Source organism: Ambystoma mexicanum, chromosome 1q (assembly GCF_040938575.1).
Source record: "Ambystoma mexicanum isolate Mex_15411 chromosome 1q, UKY_AmexF1_1, whole genome shotgun sequence".
Taxonomy (NCBI): domain Eukaryota; kingdom Metazoa; phylum Chordata; class Amphibia; order Caudata; family Ambystomatidae; genus Ambystoma; species Ambystoma mexicanum.
This window is the reverse complement of record NC_090922.1, coordinates 300,800,021-300,820,640: the sequence shown is the minus strand read 5'-3', so window position 1 is coordinate 300,820,640 and position 20,620 is coordinate 300,800,021. Positions and strand designations below refer to the sequence as shown.

Below are 20,620 nucleotides of genomic sequence, written 5' to 3'. Positions count from 1 at the left end.
GACCAGGAGGGAAGAGGAGAGGTCCGCCCACTCAGAGAGGAAGGAGGAGATCTGACCAGATGGCAGATAGATGATAGCCACAGTAAGGGAATGGCCAGGAGAGAGAGAGAGCCTGCAGATGAGGCATTCGAAAGAGGAGTAGGCCTGCGTAGGATTTAAAGCAAAAAACCTGACAATTTCCCCTACTAAAAGTATAACAGACCTGTTGAGATGTGCAGTTACCTAGGAAAAATAAAGCATCCCTTCTGCTGCTAATTTATAAAATGCAAATATGCTCTTTTGCGACGTATATCATACCAAGTTGGGCTGGTATAGCTGCCAAGAACTGTGTGAGGTTTGTCGTGATTTTACACTGGACAGCAACCGCAGTCAATTCTCCTACACCAGTTGTGCGAAGGTCCTTAGATGGTGGAAGAGGGAGTTAGTGAGGATGCAGGCACCCAGGCAGGCAGGGTACTAGGTGCTCCATGGTGCATAACAGCCAATAGTACACACTCCCTACTCCCAGTGTCCTCAGGCAGCACCTGCAGGAACACGTGCCGGACCGCTGGTGCTGGACCATGACTGCTAGTGTTCCCCTCAGTTCCCCAGGCTGCCTCCACAAGTTCTTGGAATCACACCCATTCCACAGAGAACTATGTATGGGTCAGGCAGACCCCAACACGAGCCCAGTCCAGCCTGGAGTCCTTTTTGCCTCCTATCAGCCAACAGCAGGTGGCATGTGCAAGTTACTCAAGGGATCGGTCATTGTGGCAAACACCATTGCACTAGCCCAAGGCAGAGATTGGGTTGACAGTCTGCACCAAGTAAACACTTGAAATGTGGTCTCCGCCGATGCCCATTGGACAGTGCAAGTGTGTGTACTGATCCTGGAAACGAAGTGCGCAGGCATTTAGGCAGGGACAGGGGCTAGGGGTAAAAGTGTCTTAACCATAGCAATGGGCTTTCGGACTGTGACAGTAGCACCCCCTCGGGGGCAAAAGAGCTGACCAAATGTGTGCCTTTGGAGGTGCTGAAATGGTGGAGATGTTTCAGCTGGAGTTGTGGGGGTAGCTTTGCTGAGGTGATGGGGTTCCTGGCATTAGGATGGTTGCAGTTGGGGTGGGGCTTGCCTAGCGGCAGGCCTCGGTGGTGGGACCTGAGGGATATGATGGGCGCAGCGACTCCAGCACAGCACCGACTTACCGGTAAGAAATGGCACAGTATTCGCTGATACGTGCATAGTACCGGCTGCTTGGCATCAACATTCTCCTCATTGGCCTTAAATCGAACAAAATGGCAAAATAATGACTTATGGGTACAAAACTGCTCACACCTGCTCACTCAAGCACTCCAGAACTTAAGCTTTGTACTCAAAAAGTACTCTAAACAAATCTGATTGTGTAATACTGATTTCATCTTATGAAATGTCGCCTGTTTTTAATATGAGGTGTGGCTTTGTTTCCTCGGCTAGAAACATCTGTGTGGTGAAAGCGTCTTGGCCTTGCACAACCAAGCTGGCGTAATTCCACGGAAGTACTGCCTCCCAGGATGGGCTGCTGCTTGCATCTTTATGGAAGGTCGTTGCAATATTATTCTTGAGCACTGATTGGCTACTGCCTTTGGTCTATTGCCAATTGTGTATGATATAAGACTTGCTTCCCAGTCTTAAATCCGGTCACCTGCCAGACCTGACGGAGAAGAAGGTAAGAGCCTTCTGTTTACTTGATGATTCTGATGTCATCTCTGAGAAGTGCTTCTGCCTCCTGGTGTGCACCACGGCTTGTGTGTGCCCCCAAGCTTCCTGGGACATTCCATCCCTTGCACCCCACACGATCCTGCTTAAAAAGATGCCTTATCTATTGCTTCAGCTAAGTCGTTTTTGGACGTGTTCAAGACCAAGAAAATCCTACAAAAATTGGTTGTTGTGAGACAGAGTTTATTGTCAGTTTTTTTTTGGTGGCTTTTTACAAAAGCCTTGTCTGTTTTTTTGTCAGCATCAGCGAATTTGTTGCCTCGGAATTCAAGCTTCAAAAGCCAGCCAGGCCAATGCTAGTATTTGGAACAAATATGGATAATTTTTAAAATATACTTCAACTATGATTGAGCCCAGCTTAAAAGAGAGGTTGGAATGGTTCCATGTCTTATAAACGACTAACTAAATAACGAATTAATTTATAACGAAAGTAAAATAACGGAAAAAAAGATTGAAAAAAATAATTTGGGGGTCCTCCCCACAAACCCCGTGTACCCTTGCTACAAACCGACCCCAACCCCATCCCCACAAAATGTAACCCTTTACTCCACCCCGACATATATTTTCTTGAAAAAAAATCGGTATTTTTCGTTGTTGATGTTTCGTTGTAAATGTCATTCGTTATTTTTTTTTTTGTTATTAACAACGTATACCCGTTGGAATACCACGTTCGCCAAGGGAACATTGAAGGACGTTTATTATTTTATTTTTTAAAATAGCAAAACAAAAACACAGACTCTCAATAAAACAACACGAGATCTCCATTGATTACTGCCTGAGGAAGAGACCGATGTACTCTAAAAAGCTATGAGACAAAAATATAAGTTATTCGAAACAACGCTATCAGCTCTGCAAGATTCCCTGTGTTTTTCTTTGCTTTGAAAAAACACACCAACCTGCACGGACCTGTTCTATACGAGGAAGGCACAAACTGCTGCTGCCTGTTGTAACTGGTTCCCATAATCAACTATTCCGCAACTTGCAGCGGTCGGGTTGAGCAAGCACGAAATTACGATGGTTTGTGTGTGAATACCTGTTACCATATGGTGGGAGGTTGGATAGTGGTGGGGGATACAATCAGCTGCATACGGGCAGCCGCCATCCGCCCCATGGTGTGACTCTCCCTTTCAAGGCCACGTGAGGACAGAGGCTGCTGTCCTGTGTGTCATCAGTCATTTCACCAGTTGTTATGTTACTGGGATCTTTATCAGCACATCTGCCATTTTCGTGGTCGCCAGGTTCTCATGGTTCTGAATATAGAAACGCGGTGTAGCGGTGGTGATTAGAGATGTAGATGGAAAAGGCAAGGTGTTGTTCTTAACTGGCGCCTGTCTGGGTGTGTTTTCTCGCTGGATTGTGATTTGTACACCAGAAGTGATTTCTTTCCTCATGGAAGACCTCAAGTGCCTGGTGAAGAGCTGAGTGTTTTGGCCAGTGGATGGGTTTGCAAGTTGATTGGAGGGGCCTAGAGTTGTGACTGCTTTGGTGTGTGTTGGGGATTTTGTATAGTTGTTTGTGTTAACAAGTTGGGGAGCATTTGCAGAGTTAGGGTGGATGAAGCAGTAGGTTGTTAGTGGGCTATGTTCTTTGCACGCTGTTTGCGAGCGCAGTTCGTGTTGACGTGCTTGGTTCTTTCTAATTGGCCTTGGTGAGGGGGGACTTTTTGGGAAAGGGTTCATGTTTTCACCTTTATTCTGGGTTTGAGTCATTCTTCCAACAATACAGATTGATTCGTTGTAGTTTTAATGGGCTATGTTTGGGTGGTGCGTTGGTTCAGAGGTGTTTTTGGTAAGTTCCATTCGAGTATTCTCGCAGGTGTGTTCATGGTTGTTAGTTTGTTCCTTGAGTTCTACTTGGTGAGATTTCCTTTTGGGTGGGTGTCTGGTGTTCCGATGGTGGTGATGCTAGATGGGTCTGAGGAAACAGCTGTTGGTCACTGGGGTCCAGAATGAATGCCTTTTAAGTCTAGGACGGAACCGTTGTTTACTGTGATTACAAATTCAAGCTTTGGTAAACTTTACCAAACTTGGGTAGACTGGTGAAGAAGACACAGTCTATCTTGATGGGTGCGGGAGGGAAGTGATTTCTGAGCGGATGATCAGGATTAAAGGCTGACGGGGGAGGGGATGACCTGCAGTAAATAGTGCAATGACCTACATTCCATTATATAACATTCTTACCATGCTTACATTATTTTGTACCATAATAGTCTTCATTATGTGGCACAGTCAACTTAATTATGGTGTGCCTATTTGGACTTCCCCTTATATTTGGTGGGCACTATGAGTTGGGCATTTTGTTTTACTGCAAACGTGACTAGCATATTTACAGTAACACAATAAAGAACTGTTTCCCTTATTCTTGTGGGTACGTATACTAATCTTACCACTGTACGTTTCTTTAGGCTGCTAATCAAAACACTTTACATTTATATGGCAAAAATGTCAGTGGAGTTTGGGAGAGTGATGTTTATTTTGGGGTAGTCGTATCTGCATTAATTAGACTTTAATTGAATTAATTTAACACTTAACATAGGGTGTCTGTGTGTGTGTGTGTGTGTTTGTGTGTGAGAGAGAGATCACTTCTACTTTCCAAAAGGTGTGGGAGCCCCTCTACTGAGAACAAACATGGCCACATAACCTGTTCTCTGGGTAGGTTGCCACTCGAGGGGGTTTACAACCACGTTAGCTCACTGTTCCTTTCACATAGGAGAAATATTAATTTGCATATCAGTCTAGTCCCACCCACCCCGGCAGTTCTCCTCTGAACAAGATTACCATCAGCAGCCCCAGACAGATGTTTTGGCCTTGTTGGGCCTCATCAGTGAGGTGAAGCTTTGCCTCTCTGAGTACAGCGGGCAATGGGTCCACATCTGGATTACGCTGGGTCATTTTAGATTTAAACCCCACATATTCCAAAATTAGAAAAGGTGTGGGAGCCCCTCTACTGAGAACAAACATGGCCACAGGTTCTGTCCTCTGTGTATGTTGCCACCGGGGGATGGGGAGGTGGGGCGGGGGTGCTACCACCACATGTTAGCTCACTGTACCTTTCACATAGGAGAAATATTTATTTGCATATCAGTCTAGTCCCACCCATTTTGGCAGTCCAGCACAGAACTGCTATGCAATTCTCCTCCGAACTAGAGTACCAATTGCAAGCCCAGACCGATGTTTCAGCCTTTTGGGCCTAGTCAGTGAAGTGAAGCTTTGTCTCTCTAAGCACAGCGGGCAATGAGCCCAAGTCTGGATTACCCTGGGTAATTTAGGGTGAAACCCCAAGTATTACAAAATTTGAAAAGATGTGGGAGCCCTTCTACTGGGAACGAACACGGCCAAATAACGTATGTTCTTGGTAGTCCCCTCCAGGAGGATCTACAACCACGTTGCAGCTCACTGTACGTTTGGTAGAGGAAAAATAACCATTTGCATATCAGTCTGTTCCTGCCCACCTGGGAAGTCCAGCACGGAAATGCTACTACTTCCTGCTTTGATTTTATAAAAACAATTATGCCACTATACATGGCCCGACTATATTTGAATTATAGCAATTTTCATCACCTGATGTTCCTTCACACCCCCCCCCACACAGAAACAAACGTTGTCTCCTTGTATCCACATTCTGTTCCCCAGCAACAAAGTTACTCACTCCCCATATACTCTCCTTTACCCTCATCCCAAAATGAGATGACTCCTCTCTGCATTTACTCGTTGCCTCTTGCAATAAGCATATAGGAACCCACATTATGACTGCAAGCTCTCTCCTGGCAGAGAACGCCCTTCTTATGTCTATGCGCCTCTTCAAGACACCCAGGCTCGGTGAACGTCTGAGCTGACTATCGCCTCTCACGCACAATCAGAAGAACGTGAACAGGATGGCTGCTCTCCACGCTCTCCACGGGCAAGCATCAGAGCACTGATTGGTGGGTTTACATTTGGTGCAATGTGTTCACCCTCCTGTCACAGGTAAAATCAGAGAATGCTCAGCTGCCAACAATGTGAGCTTGAAAAGCTATCATAAAAGGAAAGACATGTCTGCTCTCATAGTGGCTAGCCTGTAAATAATGGAGAAAAAGGGTATGTTATGTGTGTTTGGTCAGTTTGGCCTCCCCATTACAATGAAAAGAAAAACAAGAGGGTTGAGTTAATGGCTTCTTGATGATAATCCGCCCGGATGCATTTAATGAAAAAGTTCAGGGAAATGTCAGTGGGAAACACACAGGAAAAAAGAAAAATGGAAAAAGGCAAGTGAAATTAACGGAGGAAAAAGGGGGGGAGGGGTGTTAGGGCTGTGTTGCAACCCCCGAATTATGAAACAACCACAGAACAGCAAATGTGTCAAAGCAAAAAAATGCCACGAAGAGAGATCTGGCTCACTTTTGACAGAAATGTGCAAATGTGTGTTCTGACATAGAACTTTGTCAGAGCATGGTGGTATCACTGCCATAGATACCTGGAAAAATCCAAAATAAACCACATCAGGAAATTGGCAGACATTTTACAAAAGTTTTCATGTTTTCAAATAAGGTGTTTCTTTGCATGTGATTTTCCAGGGACCCAAAAACAGGCTTTCATGACAGTTATCTCAAAATTGGCTGCATACGTTTGGGGGGCTTTTGGAACAGGTCTAAAGTCATTGGGAATTGGTGCATGTAAAAAGGATGCAGACAACCGATCATCCAATTGAGAGATAATCAGTTATGAACATTTCAAAATGTATCTATTTTTCTGGCATTCGTACACGTCTTTTTTTCAAACGGCTTTTTTTGCAATTTTGATAGAATTAGATTTTACAGAGACCAACAAAACCGAACACACAATCGGGGCAAATATCTCAACAAAGTCTGCTCCGATGTTTGAGATTAAGGTTAAACCCCTAGACCTCACGGGGAACGTGCACATAAAAAGATTGAGGACATCAGATCTGACAATTCTGACTTTTCATTTTCAAATAGCAGAATTTCAGAATTTCTTCAAGGATGAAATTTCATTTTTAAATGGAAGAATTTCTGTTTTGCATGGAGCAGATTCCATTTATGAATGAAACACTTCCATGTTACACGCAGGGATTTCTGCTGTAACTAGTAACCGTGTTGTTTTTAACAGGAAGAAAATCCACTGCTGTAAAGTACAACAGCCGAAAAATAATTAGAGAGAGTAAAGGACACAGCCCCTTCAAACAGTCAGTTCTACAGACAATGAAAGTGCAAACCCAAGGGTAAGTGTGAGAAGAGATGCTGCTGTGAGCCTCCAGTAGGAAAAGGAATACGTGAACCCAATGCGCAAGGGGATACATCTCTACTATCACACATACAAATAAACTTGCGACATCATCACAACACCAGCTTGCTCTGTTGTGAAGTGTGATCTGTGACGTTAGATAACTCAACAGCAGTACAATGAGAGCTATCTCTATTATCACAAATGTGAGCTCATACTATTAACACAAGAGCAAGCACTGCCGTCATAGTTGAGTCAGCAACATCAGCACAAAAACAGATACCTCTTATTTGATAAGTGTGAGCCTACGGAATTAGAGGAATAGGAGATCTTTGTGTGCTCAGAAATAATCCTGCAAAGATCTTCTTTACATCATATAGCTCTTATTTCTAACTGCAAACGTACCCCTCTTCTCCTCTGCACCATTTCCTTTCCCCTTACTCTTGTCGAAAAATGGACAAAGAAAGAGGACATTACACATCAACCCACTTCTACAATCCATTGTGTAGGCATCTGGATGAGTCGCTGGCAGGGATTCTTTCGTACATGGGTGATGGGTGGTAGTTGTTGTGGTTGTCAAGGTGCAGTGTTGGCTTCTTGAAAAGCAGAAGGATTTGTGTGGTCTTTTGGATTGAGGGGGATGTACCTTGAGTTAGAGAGCTGCTGATGATTGTCAGGTAATGGAGGAGTGCTTCATTTGAAAGGGTCTTGAGTCCGGAGGCAGCAAAGTCTTACATAGTGAGTGTCTTGATGGGATGTGTAGTGTGCTGTCAGTTCTGGCGTTGGTGTCTATGTGCAGTGGCTCAGGCTGATCTTGGCGATCAAGAATGGTAATCAAGAAAGAGTTGATGGGGGTAGATCTTTCGACAGAGTTCATTCCGGGCAGGTCAGGCATAGGGTTGATGCAGTGCTTGATAGCTTTGAAGAGGGCTCTGCTTTCATTGTTGGTCTTCGCTATAATGTTTTGGTAGTAGTTGACCTTAGCAGTGGTTATCAGTCATCTGCGTGTAGCATGGACTTCCTTCAGCAGGGCGAAGTTGCATGTGTTGCAGGATTTTCTTATTGTTTTCTGATGGTTCTTTTGTTGAAGTTGAGTTCTTAAGTGTACCAGGGAGCAGATCATTTATGGTTAATGAGGCGCTGTTTCACTGGGGAATGTGGTTGATGTTGGTTGTGAGGGTTGTGTTTAGATCTTAGAGAAGCGGGTCACAGTCCTGGTTCATCAGAGGTAGATCAGCCTATGTGGGATGAAGATTGGCAAATTCTTTTGTGAGAGCCTCCACTAGGAAGTTGCTAAATGATCTGAAGGCTTTTTTGTTGTGTTTCCGATGAGTTTGCTTGAGTGGTGTGGTGTGACTAATGTCAAAAGTTTTTGCCAGATGGACTGACCAGTCAAGTGGGATTGGGGACCTGCGATGGATGGTGGGCAGGGTGTGATGATGAGGTTGAGGATATTACCTTTCCTGTGAGTTGGTCTTTGGTGTGATGTGTAAGGTTCAGAATATCGAGTAGACAGTGGAGATCTTCCTTCATCGACTTGGTTGCTAAGGATGTTGAAGTAGCCAAGGAAGATGTTGTTGGCATGCATGAGAGACTAGGTGGTGACCCGTCTATGAAGTGTTCTGGCAAAGGGGATCTAAATCAAGAGAGACTGCTGTGGAGCTACTTGTGATTCTGCTGGGGGTATGAGGAGCAGAACCTCTGGAGCAGGGGTAAAATGCTAATGTTCGGTTCGCCAAGAGGCCCTGGTGTTTCCTCTGTGCCCTGAGCTCCATACTGAAGCTAACTGTACAGACAGGGTCTCAGGACCCATGGGGAACGAAGATGTGGATAAAAAAAGGAAGACCACCACACATGTCGTATACTTGAAATATACAAGAGACAGCACAAATTACTGGTCTAGTACTGAGTGATTCCCATACTAGAAGACCGACACAAGCCTCTCCCATATGTGCATTATATCTCCTAGGATCCTTTTGTGGATGCTTGCCTTTCGTCTTGCTATTTGACCTTAGCTACCTACCCCTGGGTTCTAGCGATTACTCTATGGTTATACTGACTTACTATATTTTGAAGAAATCCTAGTTATTTCTAAACATTCCTATTACTACTTCTGCCCCTAAACTGATCCTAGCACTAATACTTCTTGATGTATTCCTAAGTGCCCAACGGTGCAGGTGTTCCCACTGGAAAGTCTTATTAGAAGTTGTTTTCTCAATGACTCATTTCCAAGTCTTTGCATTATCTTCTGGTCTGAATGTAGGATTAGCATTGGATCACTGTTAATTCCTGTTATTCATATGCATTAGAAGCCTCAAACCTTTTCCAAGTTGCACAACTGCCCCAAAGTCTCAAAGTCTCCGTACACATGCTTCCATATATCTTGCTTCTTAATACAAACCCTAAAATGTGATGTAAGCACTTGCTTCCAATCCTTAAATAAACTGTGCAGAGCCGTGTAGCTGGAGTTTTTGTCTTGGCACAGCATAAAGTCTGCTCTTCTGCTCCTTTGGGTAATGTTGAAGGGCACAGCATCTCAGATAGAGCATTGGTAAATACAATTTGAATTCAAGATGGCTGCCATATTCTTGCAAGAGTTCCCACTCTCGTGAGACTTTAATCAGAAACTTTAAAAAAAGAAAAGCAAGCACTTACGGTTCTATCCACTATATTTGGTTATGCCTCAACCATCTGGCCAAGTACTGCTAGGCCCTTATTTGTGATGTTTTCTGGCTGTTGATCTTCTTCCTGACCCATACCTGTCCTATGACGTTCTTCCCCATGCTGTGTGCTTCTGGTGCGTGTTCTTCCGACTGCTTCAATTCCGAGCAGCCTTGCAGTCCTGCTGCCTACTTATTTACATATCACATGCGAGAGCGCCGGTGCAAGACGGACCAGCCGGTCTATGCCAGTCTGCTTAATGAGGTTTCCCTTGCTGCTCTGTTCATTTTTGCTATTTTTAAAACGTTTTGTTATACTTAGGCTGAATTGTATGCTTTTATTTACTGCCAAATTTTAGCACGTTAGAAATGTATTGTTAGCTTTCATTTTGCATGTTAGAAATGTATTGTTAGCTTTCATTTTGCTTTTAGATGCCTCTCACAGCCTTTCTCTGAATGATGATAAGACTTGGCTCTTGCTCCTAGGAACACCTGCCACTCTTAATAGACTCAGCAATCACTTTCTAGCATTTAATATCGATGGTATTGACATTAAAGTGGCGAAGGAGGTAAAAACCTTGGGTTTCTACTTAGACTCAGCTCTGAACCTGCACAAGCAGGTCAATGCTACGGCCTAAGCAACAGCATACACTTGCAAGTTGATCCATGCCTATAAACCATTCCTCTCTACAGACAGTTGCATTACCCTAGCAAGAGCTTTAATTCTCTTGAACTAAGACTATTGCAACACACTCTACTTAGGTGCAAGCAAATATCTTGTCAACAAACTTCAAATATTACAGAACAATGCACTTAGAACTGAGCTAAGCATTCCAAGAAGACAACACATCTCGGAGGCTAGACGGAAGAATAATTGGCTTTCAGTCAATGATAGGATATACTTTAAAACTGTTTCCTTTACTCAGAAATGCCTAACCAATTCAGCCCCTAAATACTTAATGAAGAAACTTGTTAAAGATACATCAACATGCCCTACGAGCATCTTGAATTTTTTTTGTTTGAAGGTCCCCAGATTTAAACTGAAGAAAGCAGGGGTAGTAGCTTTCCTGTTATGGCTGCCCAGCTCTGTAACTCCTTACTTACAACCTTAAGAGCTGACCAGTCCTTCTTTAGCTTTAGGAAAAGCACCAAAATGTGGCTTGTTGCAAAGGATTCATGACCGGCACCAGTTTGTCTCACTTATGACTTGCTAGAATACTATACTGGTTGTATCGATGTTAACTGGCTTGTGTATATACCTTATGTATTATATTGGTAATCTCATTGATTTATAAATAATTTTACAATGCACTGCTACTATTCTGCTATGTATGTGATCCTATATGTAACCTGCAATCTGAAAATAACCTGTAAAGCGCCTACATACATCCCGGTTTGGAGTGGTATATAAATAAATAAACAAACAAACAAACAATATTTAAAATGTATCTTACATTTGAATCTGCGTCTTGTTGCATTCTTCTGTGCATTTGCCACGTTGCTCTATCCTTAGTTTAACAATAACGCTGTGCTCTAGAAGTGAACATCAATTCCCAGCAGCCTTGCAGTCCCTGCTGCCTACGCATTTACATATCAGATGCAAGAGGGCCAGCGCGAGAGGGACCAGCCGGTCTTTGCTGGTACTTGTCGGACGTGTCCGCTTATTCGGTCATAGTCTCTCCTGCGATTCGGTAAGTTTAATTTTTCTAGTTTGTTGTAAATATTGTATCTTCTTGCTGGATGCTTGAGAGATTCTTGCAGTGTACTATGGCCACGCCACAGGACTCACTAATCCCAAAACGGATCCACAGCACTCTTAAAACACTCCTTCTGAACACTAGGTCTCCAGTGAAGCATGAGGTGGCTGATTATATTATCGACCATGACATTGATATCTGTGCTCTGACTGAAACATGGCCCCATGATGCTGCTGGGCCGTCGATTTAATTGGCTACTCCAATAAATTATACCATCCGTTATATGAATAGGAGCAATCAAGGGGGGGAGGGGTTGCATTCATTTTCAAAAATTGCCTAGACATTTGGGAATCAGACATAATAGTGTGAAACTCTCTGGCTCAAAGTAAGGACAGATCCTTCCTCGACTTTAAATATGTTACTTCTTTATCGTCCCCCAACAGCCATGCCAGATTTTGTGCACAATTTATGCAGTTTTATTCTCTCCCAACTTAAAGACACCTCTAATTGGATAATTCTTGGTGATTTTAACCTATGGAAAGGGGATAAATCTGATTCCGCTGCATTAGAACTGGAGAGAGACTTGTCTAAGATGGGTTTTGAGCAACATATTGATGAACCTACCCATAATTAAGGTCACACTCTTGATTGGTTGGCCTCCTTCAATATAAATATGACCAAACCGAACATCTCTCCCTGATCGGATCACTTTTTTATTGAATCCACTACTGTTTTATATATCACAATCAGAAATAGGGCCATTAATCAAAGCTTGGTAACCTCTAGGAATCTAAAGAGATTGAAACCCAACAACATCCAGGGGTTGATGGTACCAACTAATGATCAAATCTCACACAGTTGGATTCAACTGAAGAGATGACTAATATACTCCTGGACTCCCTGGATAAGACGACTAATATTCTGGCCCCCTTAAAAAAACAGTAGATTGTTAACAAACCGCATAAGGCATGGTTTACTGAAGTACTAAAAACCCTCAGGGGCCAAAAAAGGAAAGATTTCTATCAGTGGAAAGCTTCCCATGGCGGTCTTGTCAAAGATAGATACATAATATCAGCCAAGAATTTCAAAATAGCAGTAATTACTGCCAATAAAACTATCTACAATGCTAGAATTGATATGGCACAATACGAATCTAAGGAGATTTTTTGAATCCTCAAAGAACTTGAGACACCAAATATTATTCAGGAGAATAATACCCCTAAAGATGCGGTTTGGTGTGTTGGTATTCAAAACGCCATGGTAGAGAAGTTGGAAAAAATAAAATGCACTATCAATAAAGAAAAACTGTCAGCAAAGACAATTTCATCTCACCCTGACTCAGCTCCAGACTGATGTCACCCAAGAGACCTCTATATTTAACTCTAGAAACATCTCAGAAACTGAGCTTCGACTGATTCTGATCAAACTCAAACCCTCTCCATGCAAAGGTGATATTTTTCCTGCCAGAGCAATCAAAGCATGCTCCGAATCCCTCATAAGCTCTTTAACAAGAATTATTAATGCATCCTTTAAAGAACGCTGTGTTCCTACTCGCTTGAAACAAGTGTGGGTGACACTGCTGCTAAAGAAACAAGGTCTTAATCCTTCAATCCCCACTAACTACAGACCCATTACGAATGCGCCATTTCTCCTTAAAATCTTGGACAGAATAGCTTATGAACAAGTATTCGCACATCTGGAGAATAACACTATTCTGAATAAATATCAATCTGGCTTTCGGCCGGGTTATAGCACTGAATCTGCACTTTTAGATTTAAAGTCCAATATGATGAAAAGGATTAACGATGGACAAACTATTCTGCTAATGGCTCTGGATTTGTCCGCTGCCTTTGATTTAGTGGATCATCCACTTCTCCTCAAGAGACTTCGAGAAGTTGTCCACTTCAGTGATCAGGCCCTGGCATGCATGGAATCTTTTTTGGGAAAAAGAACCATAAGAGTCTGCAGTACCACAGCAGAAGCTACACCAGTCCTTTTGAATTTGGTGTTCCGCAGGGGGCATGCTTCTCGCCAATCTTATATGAGATCTTCACGACCCTACTCTTCACATTACTGGAGAAGAATCAGATCAGCGTTTCTAACTATGCAGATGATACACAGTGTCTCACCACTCTGACAGGGAATTATCTGGAAGATGTGAAAATGATTAACAAGATCTACAACCTGGTTCACGACTGGATGTGCATGAATGATCTGGCACTAAACTGTGAAAAAACAGAACTAATGGTCTTATGTTCTAGCCGCAGACTTAAAAATCTTAGCACTGATTATCAACAATTCTTAATTGCGGACTGTATAATTAAGACCAAAGACAAAATAAATACCTTGGGGGTCACATTTGATCATTCCCTTTCCATGAATGCTCAGGTGAGCAGTCTTGTCTCTTCTTCGACCTATTACATCAGACTATTGCACCACATTCGCCCCTACCTTTCTCCAAAAAGTTGGGAAACTGTGGCTAGAGCTATTATTTGCTCCAAGATTGATTATTGTGGAAGCCTTTTGGTAGGGATTGGGAGTAGAGCATTATCTAGACTACAAATGATACAAAATAGCACAGGGAGAGCAATTCTGGGCCTCAAAATATATGATCATGCCTCCAATGCTAGGAGAAGTCTGCATTGGTTACCAATAGAAGCGAGAATTGAATTTTGCTTGCTCACAATTACATTCAAATGTCTATATGGACAATAGCCTGCCCATGTGGCTGATAATCTGAATAAAAAGAGAATATCCAGGAATTTGAGATCTAATGACCTCAAATTATTGGAAGTGCCCACTTCCAATTTAACCTTTGTTGATAGATGTGCCTTTTCAGTAGCTGCACCAAAAAGCTTGAATGCTCTAACCTTGGACCTCAGAAGTTGTGAGTCAATTGAAATGTTTAAGAAAAAACTAAAAACCCACATATTTAGGTAGAATGCTACATAGGATAACAGATACTCATAAGTCTGACTGTCCTTGCCTTTACCATCTGTGTTCAGGACTCAAGTTACAGGCGCCCCTACGCCCCCGGCCCCTTTTTGGTTGCGCCTGAATAAATGAATTAAAGTAAAGTAAAGCAATGTTTCTCCTGACATAAACATGACAAGTGATGTTTTCTCCTTTTTGCACATCTGTACACTCCTCTGAGATCCCACTATATCTGACCATAAACCCTGTCTACCAGTGGGAGCCATTACAAAGGCCACACAGACATGGACCTGGCAACAACCAGCTATGCAAGGAGACTCATATGGTTCAACTATTAGGATCATCTGCCACCCTGAGGGGATTGGGATGCCTCAGGTCTCACTTTAGTGTTTGTATTCCAGATGTGGGCCCATTAGGTCATGAGGGTCTGTAACCCTGTCAAGAAAAAAAATATAAAACACTAGTACCTAAACCCCATAATGTGTTCTTCCCAGATTATGAACGTGGGGCCATTCCCCAGTAGGATGGTTACTAAGTACTAATTGTCAAAACGTCTTAGAAAGTACTTAAGCATTCCTATGACTAGCAGCTGCTTTGTCCTCAATTGTGTAGTCTAGGTCTAGTAGGCTAATTGATGACCTAAGTCATTTGAGATTATATTCCTCAGGGTTATTATCCAGTTTAAGGACTACTGGCCTGCTTGGATCTTATTGGTAGACTCTGGGCCTCATCACAAGTTGGGCGGTATCCCGCTAACCGTTACTGAATTTTTGGCTCAATTACCCTGCAGTAATACCGCTGGTGGTAATTGTGCTGAAAATTGCAATTTTTCTGGCGTGTTTACCCCCAGGTCTGAGCTGGGGGTAAACACGCCAGACTTGAGTTTGGGCAGAGAGGTAAATGCGATGATGAGGCCCTCTGTTAGGCAGGGTATAAAGAACCCTATAGTCCATATAATCATATAGCATTCCTTTTCAACAGTGGCTCACTCCTGCTCTTAGTCTTGGAGCAGGCAGTTTATGAATGCTGCTGGGTAGTCTCTGCCCATCTCATCCATTTGTGACAAAATAGACCATTTTCCTTTGTTGTATGTCCCATTTTGAGCAATGAAAAGCAGGTTGTAGTTAGGTCCTTTGGAGCACAAGGGATCTTTCAGGCCACATAATGCCTACTGGCACTCCTCGTAAAAACAACTTTCTTAGGGTGTTTGTTTTAGTATATTGCAATCAACAGAGCTGGGATGAACTGACAGTCATCAATGAAGGTCCTGCAATAATCTTTGAGAGAAAGAAATCGTTCCTCTTGGTTCTGGGTGGAAGGTTGTCGCACCTAGATCTTGCGCTAGAGATGGTGTACCTTGCCACCACTAACCTCGTCCCCAAGGTAAGGTACAGAGCTTTGTGCTATCTGGCATTTTGCTGCCTTGATACTGAGCTTACCCCGTTAAATTGCCAGAAACATTTTTGGTAACACCTTAAATGCTCACCCTAACTGTTACCAGTATCATAACACGTAATGCAAGGGCCCTCCTACAAAATACAATGGAGGGCACCTCAGATTCTCGCCACCCAAGACATACACAGTACTCCAGTCTATATGGGGGACCCTGGGAGAATGGGCTTCCCTGTGCCACAGGTGCTGCAAGGGTGCATGGTATGCCCCTGACTGTTGCTGAATGCAGCATGACAGAGACTGCTTTCAGGCCCTGTCAGGGGTGGGAGGAGCCCACCCCACCAAAGCAACCCAACCGGTGCCTGAGTTTGGGCAGACCCCCTCCCCCTCCCTGCTCACCTGGATGATGTCAGTGGCAGAGTCATGGAGGACCCAGCCGTAATGAGGACGACTTCCTGCCGTCGCAATGAGGACGCTGCAGCAAGACATTGTGGGATGCAGGCAGCTGACCCTACACCTCCCCCCTGGGGAAAAGCAGTGGGGCAAAGCCAGAGGATGCAGCCACAATGTACGCAGCACCAGAGGGTGCAGCGAAAACTCACAACATCAGCCATCAAAGGAGCACGACTCCAGATGACAGTGGTACCTAGAACCCGCGTGTGGACAAGACTCCACTAACCCTCCAGGGATTAACTTGTGATAAACAAAGGCCTCTCAAGGCCTTACTCCACTAGCCCAATAGGGACATGATTATTATATTGAAAGGCCCCATGGAGGCCTTTCACAAACAACGTCCCTGGATCCCGTCAGGGTCCATGTTGGAAAGGTGCAGGGCTTACAAGCCCTCTTAAGCCCTCCCATGCTCTTCTCCTGTCACACCCCCTGTAGACAGGTACCTGATTGGATAAGGTAAGTGGCCAATCCTGGGAGGGGGTGGGGTACGTAAGGAGGTGTGTGAGTGTGCAAGTGTGGATTAGTTGGGTGAGGGCAGGAGGTGGAGGAGGAGGCGCAAGAGACAAGAGGAGTTGAGAGCGATAGGAATGCGGAGGCTATTGGAGAAAGGTAGTTTGTGGAGTGTTTGGGTGTAATGGTGGAGGGTGTGACAAGTAGAGATAGAGTTGGAGTAGCATAATGCTAGTAGTGGCAGAAGTAGTATTACTATTTTGGAGTAGAGACAGCAGGTTGCAGGTGTTTGGTTGCAAATTATCGAGTGAGAGGAATACGCAGTAGAGTTGTACTTGGTAGTAGAGGGAGATAGTGTGCACTAATGAGTAGAAGCATAAATAGACTGACAGTAGTTATAGTAGGAAGTAGTAAAGGAATAGTGTTAATAACAGTAAGATCAGTAGTAGAGTGAGGGTAAGAAGAGTGTCAAGGAGTGGGAGAATAGGAGTAACTAGTGGTAAGAATAGACAGAGAGAGTGATTATTACAGAAGAATAGCAAGAGGCAAAAAATGACGTGAGAGGAAGGAGGGAAGAGAAGATAACTGAGGTAGAAGGGTAGTTTGAGGTATGATCGATAGCAAGAACAGGAGTAAGCAAAGAAGTAAAATAAAAGGGTGGAGGTGGAAAGGCAGAGAGAGAGATTGGAGGTATAGTAACAAGGTGGGAGGAGAACAGCTTGAGACCAGAAAAGGGTCAGGTAAGAACACGTATGAAAGGAGAGGGAGTGGTACGGTGCGGAAGAAGGCACAATCCCTAACATCCCTAGAAAACTACGCTGGCTAGAAGGAGAGTTAGAAGACCCCAAGGGAGTCAGGAACCCAACGACTTAGGGAAGCTTCACTTAGCCCTAGGAAGAATGATAGACAGTAGGCGTTGCCTTACTGTAGTATAAACACCCCCATTAGGGACTCCCGGCTTAAGGAGAGTGGGACAAGACCCGGGGTAGATGAGATAGAGAGGGATAGCCATAGCTCCAAAATCCCAAGCCCCGCTAGGCCCCTTTGTCCAGAAGATACAGGCATCCTGTCTTTAAAGATTTTTAAATTAACACCTGTGGAACTTGTCTGGAAGTCATTGTGGTTCTTTGTGGAGGGCTGCCCTGTCACAGCAGCTATGCCATCTAATGATGCAGCACATTAGCTCTCAAGACTTGTGCGGGCATCAGTCACTAGCCCTTGAAAAGGGTCAAATCCATTTTTCAGTCCAAAGTAAAATAGTCTACATTGGTACAATCCATCAGATTGAAAGAATGCTTTCTTCTCCTTGGTATGTTTGGTTATAACAATCTGCCAGTAGCCCGAGGTCAAATAAAAGGTAGCTGGAAAATGAGTTGCCTCCTATTTGTCCACAAACTGAACAACTCACAGTGAAGGGTGTGCATCTCTTTCAGTAACAGAATTGTGCCTTATTTAATTCACACAACCTTTGAAGTCTGGGGTTTATGACTTAAGATCTACTACGACAGGACTTCACCATGAGGATTTAATCACGCCTCAGTCGGGATCTTCGTGACCTCAGCCTTGAGGTGGTCACCAACCTAATAAAATATCCTGTAAGTTTTACTTTTGATAGGCATGCTTCTCCCAGTGTCTATGTGATGCTTTCATCATGGTGTTAGATCTGGGAGCAGTCAGAACAAGGAGGGAAACAGTTGGAACAGAGTATTACAGTCATCTTGTTGCATGGATGTCACTTATGGAGAGTGTTTAACCCCTTCCTTGTTTGAGAACAACAGTAGGACAGCTAATTCCATATGCATGCCTAAGGTATGGCTTTTGCATATTGACATAGAGCACCATATGCGCATCTCTGTTTGTTCTTGTATTAATCAAGTATGTAATTTTTCCTGTCTTATATCACAAGGACCTCTGGATCTGCTGACAACCTGTAAACCAGAAATCTGGCCATAATGTTTCTTAACAAGGGTCTGACTGGCCTGAAGGATGTCTTTCGTCTTTGATATGCACTTGGGCAACTTTTGCAAAGACTCAACACACCGTCCACCACATTGCCTGAGGTAATAGGTGGGTCAAGGGGACCAAGAATGTCCATCCTTAATCTCTCATAGAGCTCCCCACATGGATAGTAGCACCAAGGTTTCCTTTGTCTTTTACCTGGACCTGCCAGAAAACGGGCACGTTAGATTGGTGTTACAGTCTCTCTCTATCTGTATTTCAATGCATGGCCAGTAAAAGTGAGGCGTCAACCGTGGCAATGTTTTCTAACACAAAGGTGACTGGGCAAAGGTTACAATAAGAATGTCCCCTGTTGTAGGGGCACCATCAGCTTCTGGTGGGATCCCTGCTCAGTGTCTGTGCGTTGCCCTCCAATTATATTCTATGCTTCCCTAGGGTTTCCTTTTTACCCGGGAACAAAACTGCTTTAGCAGCCCCTCGAGAGGTGAATGCTGTCTCTTTGTCCATTACAGGCTCTCTATCTACAAGTAACTCTTTCAGCTCAGTCAGGTTCTAAGGTGAGGCACCTCAAATCTTCAGGTGTCTTAGACTACTTCTCAGATCTGTGGCTTAGCGGACTATTGCATCCACTGCAGGGGCCTGCGTTTGAGCTCATGGTCACAGGTTTGAATCCTGGAAGGTACACTCAGCCCTTCATCCTTCTGAGGTCGATAAAATGAGCACAGTTAAGTCGGGTAATAATAAACATCTGTTATTAGCGCCAAGATGCCACTTCAGGGGTGAACGTGTATTATACAAATATGCCTGTTATGTTATGTTAATGTCACTGTGGTGGTAACTGAGTGGCAAGCAATTGTATAGAGGGTCCTCTCCCACACACACACCGCATCAGATATCCATGGCTTCTCATGCTCTCATCTATTAGGCAGAAACAAGAAAAAATAGACACCTGGGAGCCCAACGTGTTTATACATCAAAACACTCTCAAATGCATGTCTGCATCCAACCTATCTTTATAGATGTTCTAAGATATGCAATACTCATATGCAAATTAGCACCTTCTACAGGGTATGCTTTTGATAGGCCAAGTTAGTTAAAGGGCAAACATCGCTTCATTAACATTAGATAACTTATCACAAATGCACAAGAATTCCACATTTAGCATAACTTGCAGCCACAGCTTTTCTCTGATGCACGAAATGAATATCCCTATTTTAGACTTGGCTGGACACAACTATGAAAGTACTCAACTCCTTCCAAAGACATTCTCTATGAGTCAATGTCTGCTTATTATCTATTTCCTGAGGTTATGCCAAGTTTTCTAGTATTCAACACCGTTGGAGTATATATATCCTCTTATTTTATGGTGCCAAAATAATGCAGCTGGGCTTTCAAATTAGTTTGTACGATACACTTTGTATGCTTCCCCATAAGAACATAGATAAATGTATCTAAGCTTCTATTAATTGCCTAACCTTCTTTTATTTTGTCTGATTTATATGCCAATTCTATATTTAATCGAACAAACCTCATTATCTCACTACCAGATGCTGCCAAAACCTGTCTCCAAGTGCGTTAGTCCCTCTTGCTTATCTGAAAACCCTTGACGTGGTTTATAATTCCCACCGCCTGGCTTAGGACTGGAAACCATTTTACATTTGAGTATCCCTTTTAAAAGAATACATTCGTATCTGACATTGTGCTTTTCTTCTTATCAGGGAGCTATATTCTTCATTTATTTAAGCATTCTCATTTTGCAAACACATTATTCATAATATATCTTTGTGCACTTATGGAGTGTGTGTCATATTAAAGCACCCTTCATTTTCCGTGCCGCCCCAGACCAAGTGTGTGACTTTTTACTTTTTAATAAAGGCAATCTATTCCTGATTTTTACAACGATGGACAGGAGCGTGAACTATTTGACCTACCTACCATTTTATCTACATTTCAGTTGAGTGGGGGAGGAGATAATACTCCGTGTACACAATTCCTACCTTCTGTATGTGGTTCACACAGGCCCTCAGCTGTAGGAGCACACTCTGCAGAACTGCCCTCCTTCTGGGCTTATAATGATGGCAGAACAGACTGTGCGATGTCTGGGTCTTCAGATACCATGCC

At 43.5% G+C, this 20,620-nt stretch overlaps 1 long non-coding RNA gene across 1 annotated transcript in view; it reads left to right on the top strand.

Moving 5' to 3' along the window:
* Positions 1-1,500: 1,500 nt before the first annotated feature.
* LOC138527550 (uncharacterized) overlaps positions 1,501-20,620 on the top strand; it is a 26,088-nt gene continuing 6,968 nt past the window's right edge. The window contains exon 1 of the long non-coding RNA XR_011283949.1: positions 1,501-1,685. This is a non-coding gene — a long non-coding RNA (uncharacterized lncRNA). The remainder of the gene's footprint in view (positions 1,686-20,620) is intronic.